Here is a 15,682-nt window from a genome sequence, read left to right on the forward strand (position 1 = left end):
ATTTTTTAACCGACTTCTTTACCCCAAAAGAAGGAGGAGGTGACCATTTAAATTATAAGATTTGTAAGTTTTGATTGACATTTAGTAACATCTGTAGGTACTCAAATGATGCTCAAATGTATACTAAGTTAGTAAGTAATTGTTCATTAATATAAGATCTGATCTGATGGGAATGACAATCATCAATAGATAAGAGTACATACTTAGTCTCTTTTGATTTATATACCTACTTATTTTAAATACCTTTAACCCTTTGAACGCCACGCCTATGTAACGCTGTTATCGCGAACATCAGTGAACGTCTTTGGCGGTTGAAGGGTTGACTAAATATATACGGCTAAAAGTAGACAATGGATTTTTACGCTCAAAAATGTATCCTACTTCAAAAGAAGTCTTGTGTGTATACAGTACTTGGTTTGTAATACAATAATGAATTCTAATAATTATTAAAAGCTTTGTTTTATTTTACCCGTGTACCTATTATTAAAGATAATGGATATATAAGATTATCTCTGTAAACTTTGTAGTCACAGTCTTCTGCTATCGGTCTCGACACAGAGATTAAACTGAATGGTCTAGAACGCAAAATTACTAGCTATAATATTCTACATCGCAAACGGTCTAGAACGAAAAATGCTCATAATCATAATAACAACAATATTTTTTCCATTTTATCTTAACTTAAAGCGGTTTCGACGGAGCCCCGCTCCTATTCTGTGCAGTTTGGCCTTCGGCCATTTGAAGATACCTAACGAACCTAACCTACCTCGATCATAAATCATAAATGAGTTTGCTGTTAATACACATCGAATGAAATGCGCGCGTACAATTGTCACGTGGGTTAATTTCGCTCTGCACGCCATTTTGCCGATTTTTCAAATGGAACGTAACCCAACTTATTTTATCAGATTAACCCTATATATTAATGAATTTAAAATGGCATTTTGATTGTCAATATGGCGCTTACACATAGGTAATGTGTAAATATTATTTCGTTAGCGTTACAATCATTGAGCATTGAATCACGTTACAATTTTATTGGATTTATTTTTTGCTATCCATATCGCAACAATATTAAGATATTAAATTATAAAAACAATCTCGATCTCGACAACCACATAAAAAGTAATGGAAAGCAATACTTTCTGAAGAAATAAGACATTTTTTTAATAAGGTGCTAAAATTGCAAGTATCCAAAACATACTTTTTGTTTCTGGCAACATAGGTGTCTATAATGTTCAAGCCTCGGGGAATACCGGACCATAGAGTCAACCAGCCAATCAGCAATCCCGTGAAATACTTCGGATAACTTTGAACCAATCAGATGGGGACTAAAACTGTTCTAGTAAAATATAAACAAAAACAATCGTTGAGTCTTCATTTCATTTCATTCTTCAGTTTGATGTTTCGTACAGAGCTGGTGCGCATTGACATTTTCAGAGACTTCAATATCATCAGTTACTGTTTTGGTGAGTTTTTTTATTAGATATTTAATGATGACATTATAAAACAGAAAATGCGATAAAAAAACTAAAACCGGCAACAAAACTAGGTGTACTTATTGCAATGCTTGTAAACTTAGGTATATTATTTGTACCTAGCTCTGAGTTATGGTTCTCTTACAGTTAATTTATCTGCGACTTAGTCAATCGTTCTGTACTTTAGGTACCTTCTATTGCGCGTCAAGACTAATGTTTGACCGCCTGTGGCCTAAATACGTAAAATTATATACAATTTGTATTTAATTAATATTAAATAGTATCTAATTCGTTACAAATAGCTGTGATGAAATACTTAAATGAGATTTTCGTTTAAAATAACTACATTATTACAGATACATTCACCGGTACCGGGTAACCCCTCGCCGGCCTCGCCCAAAAGGGGCTTTCGCGGTGAAAACTCATCACCATGGACGAAGACCATGGCGGATCAGGTAATTTTAAAGAATATGAAGTTGTAGGAATAGTATTTCCGCCTTTTGGTATATCCCGAATGTAGATAAAGTTTTGTATGCACTGTACATAATTGCCATCATAATGTAAATTCTTATAGGTTAACGTAGAATAATTTATAGTGTAATTTACCATTATGAAATAAATAAACTAAACCAAACTAAATGCACTACCTCTAAATGGCTGTTATATCGTCACACTATCACTGTCCCACTAATATGGACGAGTGATAGAGAGAAAGCGTTTCGTTTTCGAAGAGATAGCGACAAGGTCACATTGTTGGCTAGACCGGCAAGTCTAGATTATTAATTAAGAGGATTTCCTCTTAATTAAAAAAAATTTTTTTTTTTTGTGATTTACAGGCGTATATTTCGAAATGGTTTTCTATTTAGGGACATTGAAAATTTTGAAACGTTGACAATTCTAAGTTAAAGTTGTCAAATTACATTTCTTATGTGCTTTACTTACCACCATTAAGATTTACACACTGTATAATTATGTTTATGAATAGTTATGTTCTGAAAGTTTCGTAACATACGCGAGTTCGTCCGGCAAGTCTAGATTATTTATGGATGATTTCCGCTTAATTAATAATCTAGACTTGCCGGTCTAGCAAAGAGGATCGAGTATTAAAGAGAGTTACTGTCGAAGTAAAATGTGTAATCACAGTGCATAGACTGATATCTCTTGACACAGGCTTAAAACTTTTGAACCTCAGTTTTGACAATTGGGACCATATTCTTAGCTTGATATGTGTTAAAATGTCAAATATTAATATTAGCGCCATCTAGCTGAGCGTACCCCAAAGGTGTAATGCCATCTAGGCCACCGTACCTTTTCCTGTATGGTACTGAGGTACGTTTTTTTCTTAGACTTTATCTGTCTATACGGAGTTATATATGTCTTTGGGTCTAGCCAACAAGGTTACAGTCGCTACATCTTATATATCTACTTCTAAGTATTTACTTATGCAACTTTTACCTGAATTAAAAGTAAGATCTTATTATACCTACCATTAGAGCGATTTCACACTACGTCCGATCCGATCTCCGTCATCTGATTTCTTTCCGTTATTCTTCGGATCTAGTGCGTAAATTACCATATACATATTCTATGGCTACTACGGATCTTATTTTTACGGTTTCGGATCGGATTCCGATCGGACGGAGTGCGAAACCTTAGACAGCGTGCCACGCAGCCCGCGTAGGTACAAAGCTTTTCTTGTAATCCTGATTTAATGCAGTTTATTGTTCTTAAACGATTATTATTGCACATAATGAATACCTATAGATCACGATAGCAATATGACTAATACCACAGCTAATACCAAAGAGGATCGAGTATTATAGAGAGTTACTGTCAAAGTAAAATGTGTAATCACAGTCCATAGACTGCCATCTATCGACAAAGGCTTAAAACTTTTGAACCTCAGTTTTGACAATTTGGCCCATATTCTTAGCTTGATATGTTTTAAAATGTCAAATATTAATATTAGCGCCATCTAGCTGAGCGTATCCCAAAGATTACATCTTTGGAGTACGCTCAGCCATGCACCTAGGCCACCGTACCTTTTTCTGTATGGTACTGAGGTACGTTTTTAGGGTTCCGTAGTCAACTAGGAACCCTTATAGTTTCGCCATGTCTGTCTGTCCGTCCGTCCGTCCGTCCGTCCGTCCGTCCGGGGATAATCTCAGTAACCGTTAGCACTAGAAAGCTGAAATTTGGTACCAATATGTATATCAATCACGCCAACAAAGTGCAAAAATAAAAAATGGAAAAAAATGTTTTATTAGGGTACCCCCCCTACATGTAAAGTGGGGGCTGATATTTTTTTTCATTTCAACCCCAACGTGTGATATATTGTTGGATAGGTATTTAAAAATGAATAAGGGTTTACAAAGATCGTTTTTTGATAATATTCATATTTTCGGAAATAATCGCTCCTAAAGGAAAAAAAGTGCGTCCCCCCCCTCTAACTTTTCAACCATATATTTAAAAAATATGAAAAAAATCACAATAGTAGAACTTTATAAAGACTTTCTAGGAAAATTGTTTTGAACTTGATAGGCTTAGTAGTTTTTGAGAAAAATAAGGAAAACTACGGAACCCTACACTGAGCGTGGCCCGACACGCTCTTGGCCGGTTTTTAGGGTTCCGTAGTCAACTAGGAACCCTTATAGTTTCGCCATGTCTGTCTGTCCGTCCGTCCGTCCGTCCGTCCGTCCGTCCGTCCGTCCGTCCGTCCGCGGATAATCTCAGTAACCGTAAGCACTAGAAAGCTGAAATTTGGTACCAATATGTATATCAATCACGCCAACAAAGTGCAAAAATAAAAAATGGAAAAAAATGTTTTATTAGGGTACCCCCCTACATGTAAAGTGGGGGCTGATTTTTTTTTCATTCTAACCCCAACGTGTGATATATTGTTGGATAGGTGTTTAAAAATGAATAAGGGTTTACTAAGATCGTTTTTTGACAATGTTAATATTTTCGGAAATAATCGCACCTAAAGGAAAAAAAGTGCGTCCCCCCCCCCCCCCCCCCTCTAACTTTTGAACCATATGTTTAAAAAATATGAAAAAAATCACAAAAGTAGAACTTTATAAAGACTTTCTAGGAAAATTGTTTTGAACTTGATAGGTTCAGTAGTTTTTGAGAAAAATACGAAAAACTACGGAACCCTACACTGAGCGTGGCCCGACACGCTCTTGGCCAGTTTTTTCTTAGACTTTATCTGTCTATACGGCGGTGGCGGATTTGCCCAGTAGGCCCGGGCCTAGGGCGGCCAGATTACAAGGGCGGCAAATCGTGGCAAAAAAAAATCACTGAGGATAACAAGATTAACAACAAAGAACTCGAATGCAAAGTATCTTAATATTATATAGGCTCGCGTAAGTATCGTATCCATTTTTGCGTATCAAGGTATAAATATTTAATTCGTACATCGTACATATAATATGTCGGCGCAAGGCACCTGTAACCTTATAGTGTCTGAGGCCCGTGGAGGCGGCCCACATTCCTGGTCCAATGTTTACGTTAACAGCATTAGCGGAATTGTAACAGTGATGTCTTTGTACTTTGAGACGGGGCGGATATTGTAAACACCGCCGAACGTAGCCGTGGGTCCGATGTGGTACGTAATGAAATTAATTAAAATATTTGTTGTAAGCATTCCTTAAGGTGCCGAGAGGGCATTAAGATTTGGGACATGGATGAATAGAGACACGCGACCGCGCGCTATCCCATAACCGTGCCGTGAGATTACGTGTGCGCTTTAAGTAACTAGTAGTGTACCACTTGACCCACGGATTCGTTTCCGGTTCTGATAACTTAGTAGCTTTGAGTTGGTGTGATTTTTTTGTGTTTTGGAACTTAAGTGATTGTGTTTGTTTTGATATTAGTAATATTCGTTACCAGTTGCATAAACATTTGTTGGACTTGTGTGCGTGATATGCCCACCGTTTCCGCCCACCATGGAGCTGGTGCCTGCCCCTTGATGTCGTAGAGCTACCGGCTCCGACATATAAAAGTTAAGTCGTTTTAGTTAAATATATAGGATGGTACCTACCTATTGTTATCTATTACGCGATGACTTGGTTTGGTACGCCAATTTGGTAACGACATTCGCAAATCGCAACGCAACGTGTACGTAACTACGCATCTAGTTTATAATTATGGGTGTTGAGAAAGGGGCGGCACATGGCCTGGGGCCTAGAGCGGCTAGGACTGCAAATCCGCCACTGCTATACGGAGTTATATATGTCTTTGCTAATACTTACATACCTAACCTACACCTACCTGTAGAGTAGAGTGTAGATCATTAGTTACATTACTTGCCAAGTTATCATGCGTCATGCATGGTATTAAACGCTTCCCACGCTGTGTGCGTAGCCGAAATGCACAAACGCTCACGATAATATCTGTGTCGTATTAGCTATCTCTATTGCTCTTGCGTATTGGCGCGACAGAGCCAGACTACATTTCTGTCGGCGTTTGGCGTCGACGATTGCCATTCGGCTACGCCGGATGGTTAAAAAATTCGAGCCACTTATGAAGTGGCTGAATGTACCCTTATTCTGTTTTCAAAACAGTGTTTTGAGTGGTTAAGTGTTATAAATTGGTAGGTATAAAATAACGGTAGGAGTTTTTATGAACACATAATATATCGTTTAACAGCCAACGTAACGAAGAAGAAGTAAACCGAAGAGTAAAAATAAGCTGGAATAAATTCTGGAGCCTGAAAGAAATCCTGAAAAGCAATATGAATATGAAAATTAAGAAAAAAGTCATGGATATGTGTATCCTGCCTTCGCTGACCTATGCAAGCCAAACCTGGGTGTTTACTGCAAAAGTTAAGTCAAAAATAACCACATGCCCTCTAGCTAGGCTCTCTAGCCATGGAGAGAGGCTTGCTAAATATTAAAAAAGTGCAGAGAATACCTCACATAAACATAAGAGCTGTAACAAAATTAATAGACGCACTCAAGCACGCCCAAACACAAAAATTGGCCAAGAGCGTGTCGGGCCACGCTCAGTGTAGGGTTCCGTAGTTTTCCGTTTTTTCTCAAAAACTACTGAACCTATCAAGTTCAAAATAATTTTTCTAGGAAGTCCTTATAAAGTTCTACTTTTGTGATTTTTTTCATATTTTTTAAACATATGGTTCAAAAGTTAGAGGGGGGGGGGACGCACTTTTTTTCCTTTAGGAGCGATTATTTCCTAAAATATTAATATTATCAAAAAACAATCTTAGCAAACCCTTATTCATTTTTAAATACCTATCCAACAATATATCACACGTTGGGGTTGGAATGAAAAAAATATCAGCCCCCACTTTACATGTAGGGGGGGTACCCTAATAAAACATTTTTTTCCACTTTTTGTTTTCGCACTTTGTTGGCGTGATTGATATACATATTGGTACCAAATTTCAGCTTTCTAGTGCTAACGGTTACTGAGATTATCCGCGGACGGACGGACGGACGGACGGACGGACAGACAGACATGGCGAAACTATAAGGGTTCCTAGTTGACTACGGAACCCTAAAAATGGAGATGGTCAGGGCATGTTGCCAGGCTGTCTGACTCGCGCTGGACTCTGAGAGCTACCACGTGGAGGGGACCTGCAGGAAAAAGACGCGCCGGCAAGCCGAATAGCCGTTGGACTGATGACATAAATAAAATAGCTGGAGAAAACTGGAACTATGTAGCTACAGACAGGGATCGATGGAAGTCCTTGGAGGAGGCCTTCACCCGATGAGGGGTTCTTGTCCGCCATAAATAAATACCACAATTTTATATCACAATTTTATTAAATATTAAATTAAGATTAAATTATAAATTAAATTAAATTAACATTGACATAATTAGGTAATTAGAATATAACTATAAATTGTGACGACATTCGATGATATGTAATAGAATAGCTTAACCACAGAATATATAATAGTACAAGTACAGAAGGCCCACTGCTTTGATGTTTACGACATGCCGCCTTTTTAAATGCCTACAAAACTCTTACAAAGAAATGAGCCGCACGTGCGCGGCGCCCGGCGATAGGGTTGCCTATGGACTAAAACGCATTAATACTCAGATAAAATGTTATCCTATTATATTCAAGTCTTGGTTACTTTCTAGGTATATATATAGTATTTATATATTTTTGTTTGAGTTCCAACATCACAAGCCTTATTGAATCTTTTTGGGGGAGTTAATCAGTAGTAGACCTGTTTAAAAATGTCCTATGGTATTTATTATTCATGATATCTATTTAACTAAGTATTATTAGCCATTCCACATGCGGACATCGCATATGAACCTTAAAAAAACTCGGACGTAAAGCAACATTACAAAGTGCGAACGTGCGTTCCGTGAGCACGCGCGCCACCCCTGATTAGGCCGCGAACTCGCGGCCGCCGGCATGTACTTGTAGCGCGGCGATAGAATCGCGGAGTGAGCCGCCCCTGGCTTAACTTGGACTCGAAATAAAAGGCTTTTTTATTTTATTTATTTATTAATATTATTATAACATTATTATAATATTATTATAACTACATTAACTATCAAATGTTTTATAACTGGCCCATTGTTTATCGTAGGTACCTCTATACTCAGAACCTCACCATAACAATCGTTCCTTTGTGCCCTGAGTATAGAGGTACCTTCGATAAACAATGGGCCGCTTTGCAACTCAGCAGACATGGCGTTACATTACTATTAATAAATATGTTTACACACTGTACATACCACCAGTTTAGGACATAAGAAACGTACTTAGATAAAATATTTTTTTTTTCATACAAAACAATTATTATAAGGGTCGTTTACAAGCTCATAATAGCAGGAAGGAAACGTCATTTAACTAACATCACAATAATGTTTACTGTACATTTATTCTGAGAACCTGTCACTGCAATGTCACAGTTTCGTTTTCTTTCAACCCCTTATTTGCCAAGAGTGGCACTGAAGCTTTAGTAGTTTCATGTGTTCTGCCTACCCCTTTTTGGGGATACAGGCGTGATTGTATGTTGTTGTTGTTGTTGTATGTTATTCTGAGAACTTTTTCAACAATTAATTGTGGGTTGAAAATAAAGAGTAAGATACTTAAATGAGGAATTCCCGTTATGTTTGTACATTTGGATCACGTCTCCGATTTTGATAAAAATTGGTAGGCTGATAGAGTCCATGATGCTGAGCAAGATCCACTAGGTTTCCCAAAATGTCCTATGTAGTTTGTATGAAAGCTTCCTTTTTTGTTACCAGATTTCTATGCATTTTCGGTAACAAAAAAGAAAAGTTTCATACAATCAACCTGGGACATTTTGGGAAACCTAATGGAACTTAACGGGAATTGGTCAAATATACCTGTCTGATTGAATTTATCGCCAGTGTACTTTGTTTCAATTTCTTTGCAATTAATATACATGTATGTATATGTAACTGCAACTACATGATAGATCCTCTGGTAATATGTGTCTCCTACACAATTACAAAAATCAGACAGAGATATCAAGGATATGCAGCCTCTATCTCCTGTTGCCAATTGTTCGCTCTATTTAAATAATTTTAATATCTATAGCAGCACCCAAACTATATTTATTTGATCAACTTTACAGGTCCGCCAGGGCAAGAAGCTAAAGGTATTACGCTAAATGATCGCAGTGAAGAACTTGCTGCTGAAAACCCTCGCAACATCAGTATTAGACCAAATGAAGGTAGTGAAGGCATTGCAGCTGTAAATCTTGAAACTAGAAGAAGCAGCACAACTGGTGTTAGCGAAGGACTGACAGATACAAGATCTGAAACCAACAGCTGTAGCCTAAATGATGGTAGCGAAAAGGTCGCAGCTGTGACTGCGACTCCTGAAGCGATTTGTAAGAAATATAGTGAAGGACGTCTCGAAATGAGCGGCAGTGCTAAAAATAAAAATAGTGAAGTACTGCCTGTTACAAGTTCTAAAACCGGAAGTAGCGATGCTCTCGCTGGTGCATGCTTTGAACTCGGAGGCACAAGTGAAGAGATCCAAGAACTAAGAGGTGCAAGTCCAAAATCGGGACACCTGAACCCTAATGCAAGCAGCGAAGATAACGCTGTTGTAAGACATGATACCGACAACAATAATGCAAATGAAGTTATCAGAGACCAGCCAGCTGCAGCTGCTCCTGAAATCAACATCAGTAGCCCAACCGAAGACAGCGAAGGCCTCGCAGCTGAAAACTTTGAAACCAAGAATTGTAGTACAAATGAAGCTAACGAAGGATTATCGGTTATACGATCGGAAACCATCAGCGATAACCCTAATAAATGTTGCGATGGAATCGTGGCTACAAGCCATAAAGACATCAGCAGTAATACATGTGAAGATAACGAGGTACTGTCAACTACAGGCCCGGAAACTGTCAGCAGTAGCCCAAATGAAGATACCGATGGGATCGCAGGTGTACAAGCAGATACTAGTATGCTTGCTGAAAGTACTAAAGATCTCGCGGCTCCCTGCCCTGGAACCAACTGGCGAACAGGTGGCGAAAAACTAATACACAACTGGCGAACAGCTGTTAACTCTAATAGCACCTGCAACATAAAGCCTAATGTAACTACCGAAGATCTTGCGATTAAAACTCCTGGAGCTAATAAGAATAATGCTGAGTCTGAAAATAAAGACCCCAATTCAGGATCTGGAGTCCAAGCCACGGTTCCAACCTCTGGGTCCAGCAGCTCAGGTCCTAGCAAATTTTATAGGCCCCCACCCATGCGCGCTAGACAACAAAAACAGAATGAAGGTAAATTTGAATTGAATTATCATTTTAACCTTTTTGAAAACAAAATACCTATGAATAATATTTAGTGTAACAATTTATCATTTGCTTGTATAGTCATAATAGATATCCGATAAATCAAATACAGATGTAGTACGAAAATATTTGTCTTCGTATTGTTACGGAAACGTACGAATGTGTCATGTTATTTCAGTCAGTCTCAGTACAAGATGTACTGATATTGAGAAGTATGAAGACTATGAAGGAAGCCCTTTTCGCACTACATCTGTACAGTGTTTTATTCATAATATTTTTGGAAAATATTTAATGACAATACTTTATCTGTGCCTTGTAGGTACCTTGTAGAGATGTAGACCTTGTAGTACCTAGTGCAACTGCAAACATGAACCAATTCCGTAGCTGATTTTACAACAAGCATAAACTAAAAAAAAATGTGTCAATTAATATAACATTCATAACATAACTTTGCAGCTGGACTCGAAACAACACATGCATCTGTCCCTACTGTGCCAACATTTGAGCAATTTTTACTTCAGCAAACCAAGGAAAAGAAGATAAAAGAACCATTCGCTAAAGAAAGCAAGTATCCAAATAAATCTAGTTTAGTTTGTCTCTCTAACCAAAGCCTAAATAGTAATGAGCATGAACATCCTCAAAGAAAACGCCAGCAAAGCACCTATGTTCGGGACATGTCTTGCAACACTTTGGAAGAGATATCCCGTTCTGAAAGTGTTATTATAATAGAGAAGATAAACCGCCAAAAGGAAGGCTTCAAGAAACTTATCGATTCGCCCCCAGATTATCGCAATCGAGATGTATTCGCCCTAGTCTTTGAACTCGTAACAAACGTATGGAAGTCTTCGTTCGAAGAATCAAAAAAACTGCTGCTTTTGGAAATATGTAACTCTAAATTCATTGATAATTTACAATTGTATTTAATGCAACTGCCTTACATAGAGAGCCGTAGAGACAAACTGTTTAACAAGCATTACTGGATGAAGGAAAAGGAATTTTGGAGCAACTTTATGACCTTTTGTGAGTGTGTCATAAATGTGTCGCCGGCGACTGCGGTCAGAAAATGTGGAGCGCTGATTGAGGCCACTAGCAAGAGTTGCCTGGAGGGCTTAAAAGAAAAGCATGACTTTGAACTACCCGAAGAATATGCGGCTAGAATAACTAATATACGGGACCGAATCAAAAAGCAGGTACCTCCATTTAGTTTACCTACTTTTTATTGCACATGTTAATAAAAATAAAATTGATAGAACGTAAAACCAAAAGCACAATTTAAAACATTGAAGATGTAGGCACTTAGGTACGTATTAAGATAATTAAATTCCTTTTACAGTCACAAATTCAGAGAAAAAAGGATACTACTGCTACAATAGAACCTCTCGAGAGCTTTCGTGAGCTGAGCGTGCTGCCGTCGGGTGCGGAGCTGCTGGAACGGCGGCCGTTCCTGCGCGCCAACGTGGTGGAGGGCGCGTACGCGGACGTGGACCACTACCTGGACGTGCAGTTCCGCCTGCTGCGCGAGGACTGCTTCGGCCCGCTCAGGGAGGGGATACGTAAGTCTCTACATGAGGTCGGTGGGCCGCGAGCTGAGCTGCCGTGAGCTGAGCGTGCTGCCGTCGGGTGCGGAGCTGCTGCAGCGGCGGCCGTTCCTGCGCGCCAACGTGGTGGAGGGCGCGTACGCGGACGTGGACCACTACCTGGACGTGCAGTTCCGCCTGCTGCGCGAGGACTGCTTCGGCCCGCTCAGGGAGGGGATACGTAAGTCTCTACATGAGGTCGGTGGGCCGCGAGCTGAGCTGCCGTGAGCTGAGCGTGCTGCCGTCGGGTGCGGAGCTGCTGGAACGGCGGCCGTTCCTGCGCGCCAACGTGGTGGAGGGCGCGTACGCGGACGTGGACCACTACCTGGACGTGCAGTTCCGCCTGCTGCGCGAGGACTGCTTCGGCCCGCTCAGGGAGGGGATACGTAAGTCTCTACATGAGGTCGGTGGGCCGCGAGCTGAGCTGCCGTGAGCTGAGCGTGCTGCCGTCGGGCGCGGAGCTGCTGCAGCGGCGGCCGTTCCTGCGCGCCAACGTGGTGGAGGGCGCGTACGCGGACGTGGACCACTACCTGGACGTGCAGTTCCGCCTGCTGCGCGAGGACTGCTTCGGCCCGCTCAGGAGGGGATACGTAAGTCTCTACATGAGGTCGGTGGGCCGCGAGCTGAGCTGCCGCGAGCTGAGCGTGCTGCCGTCTTAATTTTAATTTTTCTGTGTTGTCATGCAATGCAGTTGTAGGCCGCAGAGCAAAGTGAAGTTATCCTGAAAAAGTGCATAAAATGTAATCTCCTTCCTTTCCTCAGCGTAAAATGTAATGTAGGTAAGTACTTTTTAACCGCCGCCTCAAATCTCTCAAAAGAAAGTGGTTCCCTATTCGTCTGTATTTTTTTTTATGTTTGTTCCTCGATATCTGACGCAGACGTCGTTACTGGACCGATTTTGAAATTTTTTTTTGTTTGAATGTATATAATGCATACAGATTGGTCCCATTTTTCTCAGAACCCAGTTCTGATGATGGGATCCTGGAGAAATCGAGGGAACTCCTCAAATCTGAAAGGCATACATATGGCGATTTTTGTGTTTTTAAAGGAACAGCATGCATTTACGTACGGAACAGTGACATTTAGTGCAGTGGAACTGCTGATGATGGTCAGAACGGAACTCCTCAAATGAACGGCACGCTTATAGTGACTTTGGTATTTTTATAAGAACAGCATACACTTACGTCCAGAACAGTGACATTTGGTGCAGTGGAACTCCTGATGATGGTCAGAACGGAACTTTTCAAATCTGAACGGCACGCTTATAGTGACTTTGGTATTTTTATAAGAACAGCATGCACTTACGTCCAGAATAGTGACATTTGGTGCAGTGGAACTGCAGATGATGGTCAGAACCGAACTCCTCAAATCTGAACGGCACACTTAATAGTGACTTTGGTATTTTTATAAGAACAGCATGCATTTAAGTTCAGAACAGTAACATTTATTTAGTTATATTTGTTAAACATATTGACTTTTCAAGTCAAATTTTGACAAGCTTCGATTTCTTATAATCGGATTCATGAGGAATTGAGGAAACTCCTCAAACCTTAACGGTATACGTATATTGATTTTTGTTGCCATTAAATAATTAAAGCATTAAAAGCAGTTTAAAAAACTACCTACACATTTCTACATAATCCAACATTCGCAAGTAGCTTTCATCACCAGAACTCCAAAGGCGGCGGTTTTTTTTTCTTAAAAATTATGTCATTTATTTTTGTTCATTTAGGTGAGTATACCTATCCATTTTGTTACCTATATCCTCCAGTGCATTTTGATGCATTAAATTTTGCGATAATGCAATATTGGCCGTAGTGATACCATCATTTTGTAGGTCGACCGTATATATAGTATGGTCCCAACATTGAGCCCTGCACAGGACAGGAAATGAACAAGTACCTAGGAGCCACTTGTGAAAAACTGATATGTAGAAAATCTGAAAAACAGAACTCGTTTTATTTCAATTAGGTACTTTTTGATTTGTTTCATAATTAAAATTGGGTACTTAATGCTGCATTAAATGTTCGGAAAAAGTACCTTAACATAATATACTTTCCTTAGTTCTGTATAAGTTCCAATTTGTATTGTCTTAATTCCTTCATATTTCCACAGATCAATACATGGAAGACCCAAAGAAAAGAAAATATGACCACATTCGGTAAGAACATTAATTAAGTACCTATTTCTAATAATACTATCCATAAAATGTAAATAAAAATTATATAAAGCCCAATTTTACTAAGGTATTTAAAAGTTCCTCAAATAAGCGAGACAATGAATCGTATGTTGGTATCGTCATCAAAATAACTATGTTTTTCAGAGTCTACCGCAATGTGAAATTTTTAAGACCATTTTTCACACAAAAACAATTTGGGTCTCTTGTGTTACTGGGCAAGGACACTGAAAAGATGTTCACGCAGACAAATTGGAAGGAAAGCAAAAGATTTATATTTGGATCTCTCGTATTGTTCACAAAAAATAATTGCAAAAGCTTTCTATTCGGAACTATTTTGCAACGTGACGTAGAACTTTTGAGGAAACGAATTGTATGTACCTTACCTATTACTTTTATTTACAATATTGCTAACAATCTGCTTCTAATCTGCATGACAGTTAATGTAGCTCTGTTCATACCCATGCACCTGATATTGTGTAATGAATGGTATCCTACCCCTTTAACTGAGTCACTAAGTAATACCAAAGAGGATCGAGTATTATAGAGAATTACTGTCAAAGTAAAATGTGTAATCAGTAATCACAGTGCATAGACTGCCATCTCGCGACACAAGCTTAAAACTTTTGAACCTCTGTTTTGACAATTTGGCCCATATTCTTAGCTTGATATGTGTTAAAATGTCAAATATTTATATTAGCGCCATCTAGCCGAGCGTTCCCCAAAGGTGTAACGCCATCTTGGCCACCGTACCTTTTTCTCTATGGCTTTGAGGTACGTTTTCTTCTTAGACCTTATCGGTCTATACGGAGCAAAGACCTATATAACTTCGTATAGACAGATAAAATCTAAGAAAAAAACGTGCCCCAAAACAATACAAAAAGAGGTACGGTGAGCTAGATGGCGATACACCTTTGGGGTACGCTCGGCTAGATGGCGCTAATATTAATATTTGACATTTTAAAACATATCAAGCTCAGAATATGGGCCAAATTGTCAAAACTGAGGTTCAAAAGTTTTAGGACGGTGTCGAGAGATGGCAGTATATGCACTGTGATTACACATTTTACTTTGACAGTAACTCTCGTCTTTAATACTCGATCCTCTTTGATACGGAGTTACGTATGTCTTTGGTAATACAAAAACATCAGTAGTAAATCTTTCACGTAAGTAAGTAGGTATCTCGTGTAATCTGTAATACTTTGTATTTGTACACATTGGATTAAAACAACAATGAAACAAACCTTTCTGTGAAAATTGGCGATAGCCAACAAACCTCGAAGTTTCATCTAGTACCTACTCGTACTATACTCTATCAAGAACGGTACAACTGTCTATATGCTACAACGAAAACCTTAATTTTCAATATCGCGATACGAATAGTCACCGATTTTGAGCTCCGATCAAGTGAGATTGCTGTTTTTTTCATTACAGCTAGATGTCAGTATTATTGACTCCGCAATGGATTTCGACTTATACAATGGAGATTTGTACACCATGATAGAATGCGAAGTGTACTTCGAGCCGTACCGCCATGTGCTAAAAGCGCTGCAGGATCCCAACTTCCCTAAACACCTGGCAATGAGCAAATACATAGTAGACGTGCAGGTAAGTGCATTCTTTGAGCTACTTAACTTTTGATTGAAGTAGGTAAATAAGGATAGTCAATATTTTCAAGAAATCATC

At 39.2% G+C, this 15,682-nt stretch overlaps 1 pseudogene; it reads left to right on the forward strand.

The window, feature by feature from the left end:
- The first annotated feature begins 1,412 nt into the window (after window positions 1–1,412).
- LOC125230306 overlaps window positions 1,413–15,682 on the forward strand; it is a 41,120-nt pseudogene continuing 26,850 nt past the window's right edge.

The sequence above is a fragment of the Leguminivora glycinivorella genome, chromosome 10 (assembly GCF_023078275.1).
Source record: "Leguminivora glycinivorella isolate SPB_JAAS2020 chromosome 10, LegGlyc_1.1, whole genome shotgun sequence".
NCBI lineage: Eukaryota > Metazoa > Arthropoda > Insecta > Lepidoptera > Tortricidae > Leguminivora > Leguminivora glycinivorella.